Genomic DNA, 15,221 nt, shown 5'->3' on the forward strand with positions numbered 1-15,221 from the left:
CGACCGTAGTGCAAGCTTTGGCTCCCAATTACGACGACAGAAGAGAAGCGAAATTTCACGTTGGAATGATTAGCGGCCACGCAGCCAGCTGTGGAAGAAGACGAGCGACGAACGCGGGAGCAGTGGCAGGAGCGCCTGTCGAACACGAGTTCGAGCGCTAACCGAGGGGCGCCAACGAGCCAGCTGTGGAAGAAGACGACGCTCGAGCCAAAGCTGACGATGATAATTTCGTGAAACCCGCACTTTTTACGGCTGGCTTAAACACCTTCACTGTTAAAACGTGAATGACTGCTTTAGCTCGTCAGCGGTGGCGAGTTAGGGCAATAACAGCAGTCGCAGGATAATTGACGGGATATGTCTTGGTGGCGGGTGTCGTGGTAGCGGTGCTGCCGCACGCGTGGTAAGCCTAGCATACATAGCCGGCAATTGTTCCACCTCAGTCTCCTATGAGTTGGAGTCAGGGGTGTGTCACCAAGTGTCGATAAGCCCCGTGTCTCGCAGGAAGGAAAACAGCAGTCAGTTCGCTCTGCGGACATTTGTATGGGCCGATGAAGCCGAACCTAAAATTTTCACTCAGGACGGGAGTACATTACTGAGCAGAACTTTATCACCAAGCCGAAAACAAAAATGCGATGAGAAGTGCCCAAATAATTCTTTCAGCCGTGTCGTCTGGCTTCGGTGTCTACGCGAGCACGAAGTCAAAGCGAGAATTGACCCAGCGAGAAGTATATTCTTCGCAGGAGGCTGGAAATGAATAAACGGAGGCAGTGAAGAAGCATCGAGAATGGATAAATGCGAACGGCCGCTAAGAAGGTAGAATTGCGACTAACTGGTTGTACGTTGAACGGCGGAGTTATACGCTGAAGTGACCAATTGAAAAACGTGGCCTACGAGATTACCTCGGCGCATCTTTGCTCTGACCATTCAAATTGCCCGGAAAGAGCGTATAGCCGCGGAAGAGGCAGTGGCCGGCTCTTTCTCCGCGTCGCTCAAAGCCAAGGGTCACCGCACTGTCACCGGGGACGCGGAAAGGCCGAGGAAAGCTACGCGCGCTCTTAAAATGTCTGGCTTTATAGTCTTATCCCGTTGTAAAACAATCGCGTTATCGCGTTGATCAGTATTGGACCTTTCGGTGGTGGATTGTAACTTGTAATGAATTACCTGACCGGCGTCCTTTTTCAGTCAACATATTTTTCATTGTTTCTTCTGTGGTTTGTTTAGCCAAGGCAGAACGTACAATTTTCAAGCTGGAAAGAGTAATGAGAACTAATGAGCCCTGTGAGGAACAGCCTGTGAAAATGTGCGCCATTACATTTACCTAATTGCGTCCGAGTTTATATGATATGGCTGAATAAGCCATTGGTCATTGGATGATAACTGTAAGTTATTCTGTGGATGGTGTGGAAGGCGTGGAGCGTTTCGTCTACCAGTAGAACACTTCATCTATTTAAGAGGCACTTTGTCAACAGTGCGATGCCTATCCAGGGTGCCTCAGGAGGACGCGAAGGGCACCATGACAGGTTTGTGGCTTGAAGGACGAAGGCGAGAACTTCCTAAGCAGAGTCAGAACAAACAAAACTGTTTCGACGTAGGACGCCACGTGGTAGCCAGCTGTCGCCATTTACCAATCACCGGGGAGACCCATGGGTGTGGACCAAGGAGGTTTAAAAAAAGGCGGGAGTGGAGCTGCCGTCTCAAAAGTGAAGCCGGACCGCCGCCATCTTACCATAGGCAAGCAATAACGTTAGGAAATACCTGACAAGGAAATTTATTTACCCGTAGGCACGCGTAAAACTGTTGTATGAACGTATACAGTGCAATATAACGTACCACACATGCAATACATCGTACTTCATATAAACAGAACAGAAGAGCAAACAAAATAGTAAATTGCGTCTGCTTGACATTAACTTTGCACACATCAAAAACACTACGACAGTGTACATGCAAAATCATAAATGTCAGCCTCGGATTCATGAATGACATCCGAAGCACAGACAGGTACAGTTTCTACTCAGGCAAACAAAGTTTGGGCATTATTTTGGCTGTAGCAAAACTTTGCCTCGAGACACGGTTAGGTACCGCGTAGACCAGCGGCGAAGAAACTCGGCTTCACCGAGCTTGAAGAGCTGTTCTTCAAGATGACCCCATATTATCACCCTTAGTTTGCGCACTCTGGGGTACATTGCTCTATTTGGCTGCCGGGATCGTTCTGCAATGTTGCGGAAGCACCACAAAACGTAGCTAACGCTGTAGTAGACGAGACTCGCAAACCAATCTCGCCGCCGTGGTGCCCGCACGATGGATATTCCAAATAATCTTCCAACCAGCTTCCAGAAGGTGCGCGCTACAACGCACTCCTTTACTACATGCGTGTTGGTCTCTGTTTGTGCGCAATGTATGCATATATCATTCGCTACCATATCCCAGCGTTCAAGCCTGTCTCTTGTAGGTAGAATACCCCACTGATATTGCCAGTGAAAATCCTTCACTTTAGAAGGCAAATCAGGTGAAGAAACGGCTGTCCATGTTTTTGTAGTAGCTGTCCCTGAAGGCCCAGCCGTCTCACACAACATTTCACAAAGCCTTGAAACTGGTGTCGTACGCCACTTTGTATTCCTTACTTCCACAAGCTGGCTCTGTAAGCGCGCAGCCGTCGCATACTGTGGTGCTGGCGTTACCGCTGTCGGAAGCAAGTTGCCTGAACTTTGTGGCATGAGCGTTCGATGGTAATGACCCAGCCAATAAAGAAGAAGTGGCCTACCTGGGTACTCATCATCATCAAGTAGGTTACATGTACTCTTAGTGCACAGCAGTCTACCAAATGTAACTATACACGGCAAGCTCCATCCTCCGCTGGCTTTCGGCAGACGCAAAAATTGCTGTGCTACGTATTGTGTTTTGTTTAGCCAGAACCATGAGAAAATAATTTTGTTTACTACACGTACTGTTGGTGACGGCGGAAGAGCCACTCTTGCAGCAAACCACAGTTTACTGCACAATACATTCTTAATAAAGAAAGCCCTTTCTGCTAGCGGCAGTGGTGACGCAGTCACTGCTTCCGACTGTGCTTTAATACAGCTGATAATGTCTCTCCACGTGTGAGGTGAAACATCACTTGTAGAAAATTGTATGCCTAATATTTGCATATGCTCGGTCTGTTTAATATTTCCTGGTAATGTTATTGCACTGCGTCCTAAATTTAATGCTTCTCATTTCCTGATATTGATTTTACGCCCTGACAATGATGCATACTGATTATAAATACGAAATACATCTACAAGACGGTCCCCATCCCGTAAGAACAAAGTAATGTCATCCGCATACGCTGACACTTTTATGCATCTATTTCCCGGCATAGGAAGACCCCTTATAAGCGAGCTCTCGCTAAAACGCCTTAACAATGGGTCAATCGCAAGCACAAACAAGAGAGGTGACAAAGGACAGCCCTGCCGCACTCCCCTTGTCACATCAAACCTAGGAGTTAAAGTGCTGTTAAGTAGTATCTCGGCTGTTGTTCCCGAATACAACATCCGCAGGATATCTACAAACTCTTCGGGGAACTTATAGCATCGTAACACCTCAAATAAGTACACGTGTTCTAAGCGGTCGAACGCTTTGGCTTGGTCTAAACATACCAATACTCCTGAAGCTTCACGCGCTGTTGTGTATTGTATGATATCACTTGTTAAGTGGAGAGATGAAAATATACTCCGACCAGGCACGGAACATGTTTGATGCGCACTGACTTTTTTGGGCAATAATACCTTCATGCCATTTACAAGAAGGGTTGTGAATATCTTATAGTCTGTGTTGAGCAGCGTTATGGGCCTCCAGGATGAGGGTTCGTCCAGGTTGGAGTCTGGCTTTGGCAAGAAAATCACGCGGCCCCGATTAAACGATTTAGGAATACCTTCCCGTGCAAGAATTCCGTTAAGAAGAGATACCAAGGCCGTGCTTACTTCTGGCCAGCAGGACCGGTAAAATTCGACTGGTAAGCCATCTGTACTGGGTGTTGATCCACTGTTCATAGATCGGATAACATCAAAAACTTCTTGCGAATTTGTTGGAGACAATAAATTCTTGCCTTCTATGTAGTCCACGTGGGGTAGATTATCACAAAAATCATATATTTCTTCACCTAAAAGTTGGGCATTGTAAATATTTTCCGATGAAAATGCGTCTGAGAACCAGTTCCAAAATATTCTTTCGATATCTCGTCTCGCACCACTCTCTGTGCCATCCTCTATTATAACCTTTTCAATACATGAGCTGCCATTTTGCCTCCTGCTGGACGTACGAGCCAGCCGCAGTACCTCAGGATCAGAAATTGGCCTGTTTGTCAGCCACGCTTTTGCAGAGGTATGAGAGTACCTGCTCATAAGCCTACGGTATCGTTCACGCTGGTGATCTAGGTACTCGTACATTAGCTGTGTTTGGGAGCCACCATCTCGTACTATTCTTATCCTTCTCAGGCACTCACAAAGCTGCTCAGTCTCTTCTCTTTTGCGTTTCCTGCTAGCTGCTGTACATGCCGACCTCCAGATTTCCTTTAAAGTATCGCACGCTTTGACATTACATTCATAGTCACTTACTGATGTAACTATTTCGGTTTTGAGTTCGGTTAGAGTCACCTGGTCACGCAAAGAAGCAATGTCTAGTTTCCACATATCAGTGCGTTCACCTGGCCTTCCTTCGAGGTTCAGCACGACAGTGAAAGCTCGATGACCTGAAATGTATCCTGCGTCTGCAGGAAGATCGAGGATGCTGCATTGGACAATTTGCGATGTTAATTCAGGGGGGAAATACATTCGATCTAGACGACATTGCGATTGCCTTTGCTGCCATGTGGCCCCAAAATTTTCGCCGTGCATTTGTACCCAGGCATCTGATAAATTGTATTCTTTCAGTATACGAGATAATTCAGCTGCATGCGCATTGGAAGCGTTCTGCCTTGCCCCTGGCTGCCCTACCCCACCTGGCAGGCCCATGGGCCGGGCCAGGCCGGGTAGCGCAGCTTTTCACGTGCTTAGGCCGGGCTCGGACACGGAATGTGCTTTTTGACCCGGGCTGGGCTCACGTATTTTGACGCGGGCCCGGGACGGGCTCGGACTTTCTGGTGGTGTGCATGTAAAGGGCAGCGAGTTATCTTCGCTCGTCTCGACTCTGAAAAACCTGTGGCCCCGGCACAGCTTGAAGCTATAGCAGAGCTACTCCTGTGCACTTACCTTTTCTTCTCCATCGTAACCAAAGGATGCCATTGTATTCCTTACCTAAATCAATGTAAATAATGCTTTCAGCGCCGTGCAAGCCCGTTCGCGACTTGCTGATTCTTCAAGGGCGAACTGGTAAAACGATGACTGGTAAGATAAGATAATTCGTCATGGGGCTGAAATATGGCACTGCGTCCATCAATGATTGCACGCATGTTCTCAAGAGGCCGCCTAGCAGCAGCGCATTACGCTGCACCATTGAAGAACGAGAAGCGTTCTTGCTCCATAACAGCCTTATCACTCCTCATCGCTTAGCGATCCGCACAGATGGGGAGGTTGACGCAATATGGAAAAACTGTGGCAAAAATGTCAAAAATACCATAGCAACCCAAAGACACATCTTCTGGGAATGCGAGGGCCTTCCTCCACCCAGAGATCTTCGACCAGCTCCCTCTGTAACGACATGGGAGACCCTAACACGGTCCCCAGAAGAAAAGCTACAAAAAGGAATCATTGCCTGGGCGGAAGAGGTCGCCGCAGAGGAGCGGCCATCTAGAACGCCCTGCAATTTCTCTTATTAGAGTTGTTTCCTCCTCCTGCTCCATTTACTCCATCCATGCACTGCGTTCACGACCGGTCGTGGCTGCGCTCTGGCTATAGTATACTAGAATACGGTTGAGTGGGACGAGTGGCTGGAGCGGCGCGTGCTTTGCAGTGAAGCGCGCGACGGGAAAAAATACTGTGGCGGCGCTGCGATAGAAGTAGATTGGGCCACATCAAGGTCGCGCTGTTGGAAAGTGCGGGCGATACTGCTCGGCAGGGTCATTCGTACTACTTCGCGAGCTGGTATTTGCGTTCAGACCGCTCAAATGGTGTTCATAACTGCATGTGACATGTATTTATTCCTTAAGAATAAATTCCTTTCATTCTGTTCTTTATTTTAGTTTTTTAATGCCACTCGGTGATCTTTTTCGGTCTCGGGCTGGGTTCGGGCCGGTTCCGAGCCGGGCTCGGACCTAAGGTAAATGGGTGGTGGGCCGGGCTGGGCGGGTAACGTAGATTATTTCCGGGCCCGGGCTGAAAAAATCGGCCCGTGCAGTGCTCTACTTCTGATGCGATAGTACGTATTCTTAAAACCAATGTAGCCAACAGTAAAATTTTATGACAGGATATGAGCGTGAAGAGAGCAAGGTAGAACGGCCACCCAGGGTTGACCGTCAGGACGATAGATATGGTGGTACCTCACCAAATGTTTCACCTTGAATTGCATAACCTCTTGAAGAAGCTGGACGTTGGGCGACCTTGAAGATCCCCGAAAGCGGTCTACATTACATCGACAGTACGAGTCATTGAGTTTGTGAGACGAGATTCATTCGTTGTTCTCCGAAATTTGCTGGTAAAGAGCGGTGGGATACGAAACCACTCTACAGGAAATGTCCGAGATAGCTGTGAAACCGTTGAGCGGGTACATAGGAAGCGGGCTGCGCAGAAAGATCTGCGTCTAGGTAATTTCATCAGACTTGTAGATGATATTAAACTCATATTAGTCTGGATGGTGAGTCCAGCGATCAAGACGTACCGACAATTTCTTGAACGTGCAAAGCCAGCATTAAGCCTGACGGCCCATAACCGTAGTAAAATGGCAGCCGTGATGTGTGTGTGATATTTTCCTTCTCGAGAGCTGTGAGGAACGCGGCTGGTATACGCAACGACCCTTCTACTCAATCTGTTGCCTCACTGCAAGAATACAAAGTCAATGCCGTGGCGGCCAGCATCCGTCTGCAACGTGCACGGTGCACCATCGTCAAAAGGTCGAAACGCAGGTTCAGATGTGAGAGTGTTGCTAAGTTGGTCCAGCGCAGATCGACATTCCGGCGACAACACAAAGGGAGCCTAACAAGCAAAACTCTTGTTCAAAGGAGCAGCTATGGAGACGAAGTCGGGTATAAATGGGCTAAATTATGAAGCGATGCCGTAGGAGAAATTTACGCAACTATTGGGAATTTTTAGGACGAGGAAAGCAATGGATCGCATGAATCGTGTCGAGATCAAAACGAATCTTGCTCACAATATGATCGGACGCCTGAATTGCCTTACTTGCAAATTGCTGCGCACTTATGCTGAGCGGAAGACCAGCTTTGGAGAGGTACGTGATAACTTTGTCCAGACTTTCCAGATGCTGCGGAAATGGTGATGAGAAAAGACTTAGATTGTGCAGGTAGCACAAGGAAGTCTTCCACTTCATGCCACAATGAATAGCGTAAATCATGCGCTTTAAAGTGACGGGAGCATTGCAGAGCCTAAATGGCATGGCGTGAACTCGTGAAGGCCATCTGTGGTTGCAAACACTGTTTTTCTTTCTCGTGTTCATGAACATGCGATGAAAAAGGGTGCACATATGATCAATAGATAAAGATATGAGTAAGAAGAGCATATTAAATGTCCACGAATGTTCTAAGACTGCAAAAAGGCTTGAAAAGGCACTTTCCTGCAGAGCTTCGCATAACTTCTCACAGGATCATCAAAATGCGTAGAGGGAACCTGTTTCGTAAATGGGGTATATTGCTTTGTCCATTGAAGCCGCGAAACATTTTAAGGAATATGTTCTCCACCCTGAATGCCAAGGCCCGTCCAAAAATATTTCGCTTCAAGCTACACCCACTTGAGTAGCTATAGTCCCAGGCAGTGGCGTAGCCAGGGGGGGGGGGGGGGAGGTTCAAACCCCCCCCCCCAAATTTTTTCCGCAACCCCCCCTCCCCCCCCCCCCCACATACCCGCCCTTTGTTTTCGTCGCTTCGCGCTGACATAATTCATGAAACCGGTGCTACTATCACAATTTCATTCCTGGGCGCTTCCGTTTGGTTGGTAATTTACAGCGAATCATGTCTGCATATGGAAAAAACTGTCACGGTGTTTGTCACGGCTTTGACACTCTGTGAAGTTTTGGGCGAGAATGTGGCGGCCGCATTCTGAAGCAACAAATGAAGCAGCAAATGCGGCAGCTGCATTTTAGATGATGGCGAAAACGCTCGAGGCCCGTTTACTTAGATTTAGGTGCACGTTAAAGACCCCAGGTGGTCGAAATCTCCGGTATACATTTCCGCCGCTTCCCTTCAGGTGCCGGTTAGGCCGCGCTCGCGCAGGATCTTAGGCTACGTTCACACTTGGTCTCGAAGCTGTAGGAAGCGGCAAAATCTAGCAAAAATCCGCCCGCCTAGGCGGCAAAACAGGCAGAAAAACAGGCTGCGAGCCAAATCAGTCTCGGGCCGATTTTTTCGCCATGGCGAAGCGGAAACGCGGCGGAAAGTCGTTCTGCTTCACTGCAAGCTACACTAGCATGTAAACAACCGGTCGTAAAATTGAACATGGCACCAGAAGTGTAGGCTGTAATGCTGATCGACGCGATCAAGAACCAGCCCTTGCTCTACGACAAGAGTGGCCCTAAAACGTACTGTCAGCAGTACTCGCGATAGTATTCAACGTCGCACGACCGCAGGTGCGGCAACGAAGCCTTGGCGTGACCCAACTTCTCGCGCTTTTGCAAAGCCAGGCGAACCCACCACCGCCGTTTCCGAGGTGTCCGCGTCTTCCGTTTATTCATTGTCCATTTCTAGAAAACAAGTAGGTAGAAGTATAAAAGCCATTTCTTCTTCCACTTCCACGGCAGACAATAGTTAGGCAGATTCCTCGTTGGCGCTCCATAATTCTCCTCGCACGTGTACGGTATGTTGCAGAAGTCGCGGGGTGCTTTTCTCGTCGCGACGATAGATTGGGAGCGTAGGTCTCACGTAGGACGCGCAGGCTTTGGCGAGCCCCAACACAAGGGCCAGCCCGGGTTTTAGCTGTGGTGTTCCCGTTGCCCCTTTGGTGTCCTGGAGGCGCCGACAATACGAAATGATGAAATGTTATTACAACTTGTAAATAAAAGCTATAGTTAAAGGAATATTCTCACGCCTATAGGCACCAACCTGTGACTCAGCGCTACCGCGCCCGTGTGCGGAGAATTACGGAACGCCAACGAGGAATTTACCGAAGGTCGCAGATGACACGCGAAGTTGCGTAAAATGGTCACTTTTGATGACGGTACGTGGGTCAAAGAATGAACATACCGCTCGACATAATGCGATAATGAGCGCCACCACGCCGACAAACGTACGCAGACGAGATGGATCTGGACGAAAACGGCAGCGGCGGCCGCGGCGGTAGCAAAACAAATGTGAACAACTTGGACAGGTGCGGAAAAAATTTTCCGGCCGCTTTGGCCTTTCCGCCCGCTTGCCGCTTCCCAAGTGTGAACGTAGGCTTAGTCTGCGCGAGAAACGTCTCTTGTTTGCGATTGCGCCCCTACGGAAGGCTGGTAATTACTGTTGTGTTGTTGAATCACAAACCAGCAGTTACGGAAGGCTGGTAGTTGCTGTTTCAGTTGTGGAATCCCAAACCAGCAATGAACACACGTAGGGGTTGATGACAGCAGTTAAATTCCACCGACTCGCAATAGAATGCACGAAACACAGCCGACAAGCATGAATTACTGCTGTGCGCAGTACAGCGTAAGTAAACTCTTGTTGCAGGCGCTGGCAGTTCTCGTCGGAGTTCACGCGTCCTGCGAAATTGATTATGTGCACTATGCACTGAACAATACCGGAGTTCATTCCTGCATCACTAGTACATCAATCAGTCGAGATTCTGTGAGGTACAAGGCCGCTTCCTGTTTGCACCGGCGTAAGTGAAGCACAAATCAGTTGCACGCACTACTTAAAATGCGTACACATGCCATATCTATGCTGTGCGGTGAAATATTCTGTACAATTCTGAATCTGTTGACGTAAAGGCAAATGACGGCTGCACGCTCGCACACAGCGGATGACGCAGCGGCCTATGCCCTTGCCGCAGGAAATGCAACACTCTCCTTTCAGGGAGCAGGGCGACGAAAGCTTCGAGAAAAAAAAAGCATTACGCGTTTTTGCGCGTATTTAAGTTTTCTAGCGCAAAGACGCAGCGAACAAGCTATTGCTATGGGAGTAGGTATAGCCTGGTCACACGTGCATTTTCACGCGTATAGCCGTCCCTGACTTGTGAAACGCACTTCGCCCCGACGAGGACGACGCCATCTACGCTTAACGGAAATGAACAATTAATGATGTTTTCTCCGATCACACGGGTCGTCTCAATGATGCGTTTTCGAAGACTGGTCCATTCAGTGGCGCGATGAGAGACCGTTGCGCCAAACGCCCACTGTACCTGTCGTACTTACTGTATTTACTGAGCTTACTGTACTTTTTGCTTAATTTCTTCACAAGCACACGCACACGCGAGGGGGGGGGGGGGGGGGGTCCCATGTCTTTGATATACATGTATAGAGTGTGCTTAAACTCCCGACATTTATTATCGATCACGTGACCTAGAGGAAAGCAGAAGCTTGCCCCCCCCCCCCCCCCCCCCCCCCCCCCCCCCCCCCCCCCCGCAAAAAATTTCTGGCTACACCCCTGGTCCCCGGCTCTGTGAAGATATATTCACAGCTAAAGAGCTGACGTCTAATCAGCAAGGTAAGTTCTGCAATCTATGCCTGCCTATCTATGGGTAGATATAATATTGTTATGTGGCAATATCATCGAAAAATAAATGGTCGTGTAAGCTTATCAGTCCTGGCTGACACCACCATGAAACTTGTCAGGAGCTGCTGCTCATCAAATATTCTAGTATTATTATTTCTCATCTTCCGGATGGCGAAACATCATTCGTAAGAGCTAATGTATTGTGCACTGTTATTATCATCATCAACATCATCAGCCTATATTTTATGTCCACTGCAGCACGAAGGCCTCTCCCTGCGATCTTCAATTGGCCCTGTCTTGCGCTAGCGTATTCTAACTTGCGCCTGCAAATTTCCTAACTTCATGATCCCATCTGGTTTTCTGGCGACCTCGACTGCGCTTCCCTTCTCTTGGTATCTATTCTGTAACCCTAATGGTCTACCGGTTATCCATCCTACGCATTACATGGCCTGCCCAGCTGCATTTCTTCCGCTCAATGTCAACTAGAATATCGACTATCCCGGTTTGTTGTCTGATCCACACCGCTCTCTTCCTGTCTCTTAACGTTAGTCCTAAGATTTTTCGTTCCATCGCTCTTTGTGCGGTCCTTAACTTGTTCTCGAGCTGCTTTGTTAACCTCCAAGTTTCTGCTCCATCTGTTAGCACCGGTAGAATGCAATTAGTGTACACTTTTCTTTTCAACGACAGTGCTAAGCTGCCAGTCAGGATTTGGCAATGCCTGCCGTGTGCATTCCAACCCAATTTTGTTCTTCTGTAAATTTCTTTCGCGTGATCAGGGTCCCCTGTGTGTAATTGACCTAGATAAATGTACTCCTTTACAGACTGTTATTATAGTGATATTCAAATGCATTCACGGAGGCATGGTACCATATGCATTATCGAAATCGGGGGCAAGACATATTGAACTTTCACCCAAATGTAAGAACGAGAGGAAGACAGGGTGCAGTATTAAAGTGCAAATAAATTACACCTTAAGGTTAGCTGCGGGATTCAAGTAGTGATTGACCTGAACTATCTGTTCGCAAGCGCCTATCGCCACTCCTCGGAAAGTTCTCGAGAAGTAGGCCACAAAAAGGGACCCATTGCACGTCGTACACTATACCATTTAAATATTGTCATATGAATTCTAGAACAGATGGCCGCGGTTTAGAACAAACCAGCGAAATTGGCCCAAAGGAATCAGTACACTATCTCATAGTAAGCACCTCATAGATTACCAAAATTATAAAATGACTTTTTCATGAGCTTGCTATCCTATATACTAATTGTCTACTTGCCTGCATCTTAGGATCGGCTTCTAATAAGTAGTTCTGTAACTACTTCTTTTCCACATTTACGGGTATGAGTAACGTTCAACGTTCTGCAGATAGGAACCTCAGAGACAATTATTCTAAAATTATCAAAATATGCGCATTTTACATATTTTTAGGAATCGGTTTCAGCGATCCTTGCATTATTGGTTCTTAATAACACTCTTCCTATTTATCAACCATTTGCAAATATAAAGCACACGATCATATTGGAAGCGTTTTTTTTTGTTGAAAAACACCTCCTTGTGCAAAAAATTGTGGCACTCGATTGCGGAACTATCAATGATCAGCAACAATTCGCAGGTTCATTTCATGATCAGTTGTCATGGGGGATGAACGGCCCGCGGCAGGGCATCGTGCGTGAGATGGATCGCAGGTAGAAGGCTGTTCCCCTTCGCTATGCACGTCGTCTTGCTCACCCGTGTGTGCTGCATTTCTAAACAGTGACAAACCTTTATGAAAGCAGGAGCTCTGGCGGAGCAATTGACATAATGCCTTACAAGGATATATCATCCCAGAGCCTTCAACAGACTCCACCACCTCCTTCCAATGTGCGGATTTTCTGCATGCAGACAAGAAAGTAATAACGTAGTAAGAACAATACCATGATGGCAATGGGATCACGGAAATAGAAATACAATGACGGAATGACAAAGACGGAGCGACCACGACGGTAAGACGACGACAGAGTACGACGCGATGACGACGATATGAAGACGCTGACTGCATGATGACACGGGGATGACTTACCTGGTATGACGAGGGCGGAATGACGATGACGGCATCATGACGATTTTATGCCTCCCAATGCATGCTGATCACTATATGACAAGATTATAATTAGGACGATGGAACAACCACGATGGGATGACGATGAATGACGATGATGGTATGATGATGGAGAAATGACGACCATGGGATGACGATGCTAGACTTATGAGAATGGCATGACTGTGACTGCATGATGAGAATAGGATAAAGACAATAATATCACCTCGACAGCGGAGTGATGACATTACGACAAGCGGATGATCAAGCGAGTATGAAGAAAATGAAACGACCATGATGGCATGACAGCTAATGTACGACGATAGTGTATAACGACAATGCAATACCAGCCTATTGAAGAGGACGGTATTTTGACACTTGAGTAAAGACGACGGAATGATGACCAAGAAATGACCATGAAAGGATGATGATGGCTCAAGGACAAGAGCGTTATTATGACTAAATGACAACGCAGAGACGACGAAAATGTAAATACAGCGGAGCGATGGTGACGTCATGACGGCGAAGAAATGATCAATGTGGAATGAACGGAATGAACTGACCTTAACGGAATGACAGCCAAGCAGTGTTTGTGCTGGAGCCCAAGTCGACGCTTGCGTGCATCAGCCCCAACGTCGGACGGCCTCCGTTGGCACTATATCGGGTGCGTGTTTGCAGTATGTCCGGTGCCGCTCAATTTTGCAAGATAGCCAAACGTCAGCACGCGAAATGAGGGAAGAATAGCCAAAGAAAGCTTCGCATGAAAAGTGAGTAGTCTATTCATCATTGTATGTTTCGCACGCAGTATAGGCCGATTTGTTTAAGGGAAGCCAAATAAGAAACATCTTTAGAAGCCAGCACAAAGGCGAATTTTGGCGCACTATGATCATTAAGGCAAACAATACGCACTAGCAATCATAAAGGTGAACTCCCGTTTCATGTGCAAACAAGTTCATATAACCAAAATAAAATAATGCTGTGCAAGACTGCAAGTAACACAAGAATTGTAAGCAACTAAAGTTACATTATGACTCCGGTTCCTGTGCGACTCACGGCCATAAAAGGTGCATCTACCAGGCTATTTTCGCACTGTTTTACATCGCCCCGATCAAACGTAGTTTTTAAACCCTTCATTTTAGCCCAGCGATGAAGTACCTCAGTGAGGGGTGTTAACCTAGGTTTTTACTGCTGGAAATTTTATAAATTTGTTTCTCAAAAAGTGCTAAAACATTTGCAATGTGCGGACACAATACTGAAATATGTAGAGACTGCTCATTCATGGTACTATATAGCAAGTCATTGCACTCTTGATTGTCATCCAATTTTATATTGGCTGAAGCACAAGAGGATTCTACTATACTTATGAATAGCTACCCCTCCCTTGCACCCATCGGCTCCGGCTTATGCTTCTAAGTTTTCCAATCTCATCTCACCTAATCCTCTGTCACGTAAAGCAGTGGAGTTGGCAGTCGCCTCGGAATAAGACATACCATACCTTGGCATTTCTCCGCCTTGCTAAATAAACTATAACACACGTGTCGGATCTGCAACATATACATACGCTAAATGAGCATGTCAGCACACACTAAATGCCCATATTTTAAAACGTTTGTAACTTCATTGTGTTGAGTTACGTTCGTATCTTCAAAGAGCATCGGAAATTCGTTCCTTCGCAATGTCGAATGAGTTATAGATTTTGTAATCAGGACATATACATCTTCATGACACACATATATGCATATACATGCCTAGAAATATCAAGTTATTTCCAGAAAGCGGTAAACAGAATTCAATACAGGGCATAGTGTACAGTATAAATTTGGACGGGACATCTTTCATGTTCGTATTTATTGTTTTGCGACTAAGTTGTTGATTCATTGTTGATTCTGTCGATAAATTACATGCTTTATCGCGTGAAATTGCAGTGAGACATTTCAAGAACATTTCTTTCGCAAGCAAAGTTCTATTTTTTGTAACAGTGAAAAGAATTTGGGAAATACAGTACAGGAGATGCAATACTCCCCTTAGGACAGCAAGATTGTCACTGTAGTGACCAGGCAGTCAGAAAATTAAGCCTAACAGTAAGCTTCCAGGTCGTGGCTTTGTCTGTTTACTTCAGGGTGCTGACATATTTTCTATTTATGCTTGTCTTTTTTTATGTTCGGGAAGTGCATGAATGACAAGAAATATACAGTAATGGGCCTGGACAGACGTAAAGCACTCAAAAGCTACAAAAGTATTTTTGAACTCTTCTTTAAGATCAGCAAACGTTCTTTACGTCAAATACACGTTCTGTTTAATAGTAGAAAAAAAGTGGGAATTTAAATGTTGTTGGAGCTGAAAGAACACTTTGAAAATTCTTCATTAATTTTGAC

This window comes from Dermacentor silvarum, chromosome 7 (assembly GCF_013339745.2).
Source record: "Dermacentor silvarum isolate Dsil-2018 chromosome 7, BIME_Dsil_1.4, whole genome shotgun sequence".
Lineage (NCBI taxonomy): Eukaryota > Metazoa > Arthropoda > Arachnida > Ixodida > Ixodidae > Dermacentor > Dermacentor silvarum.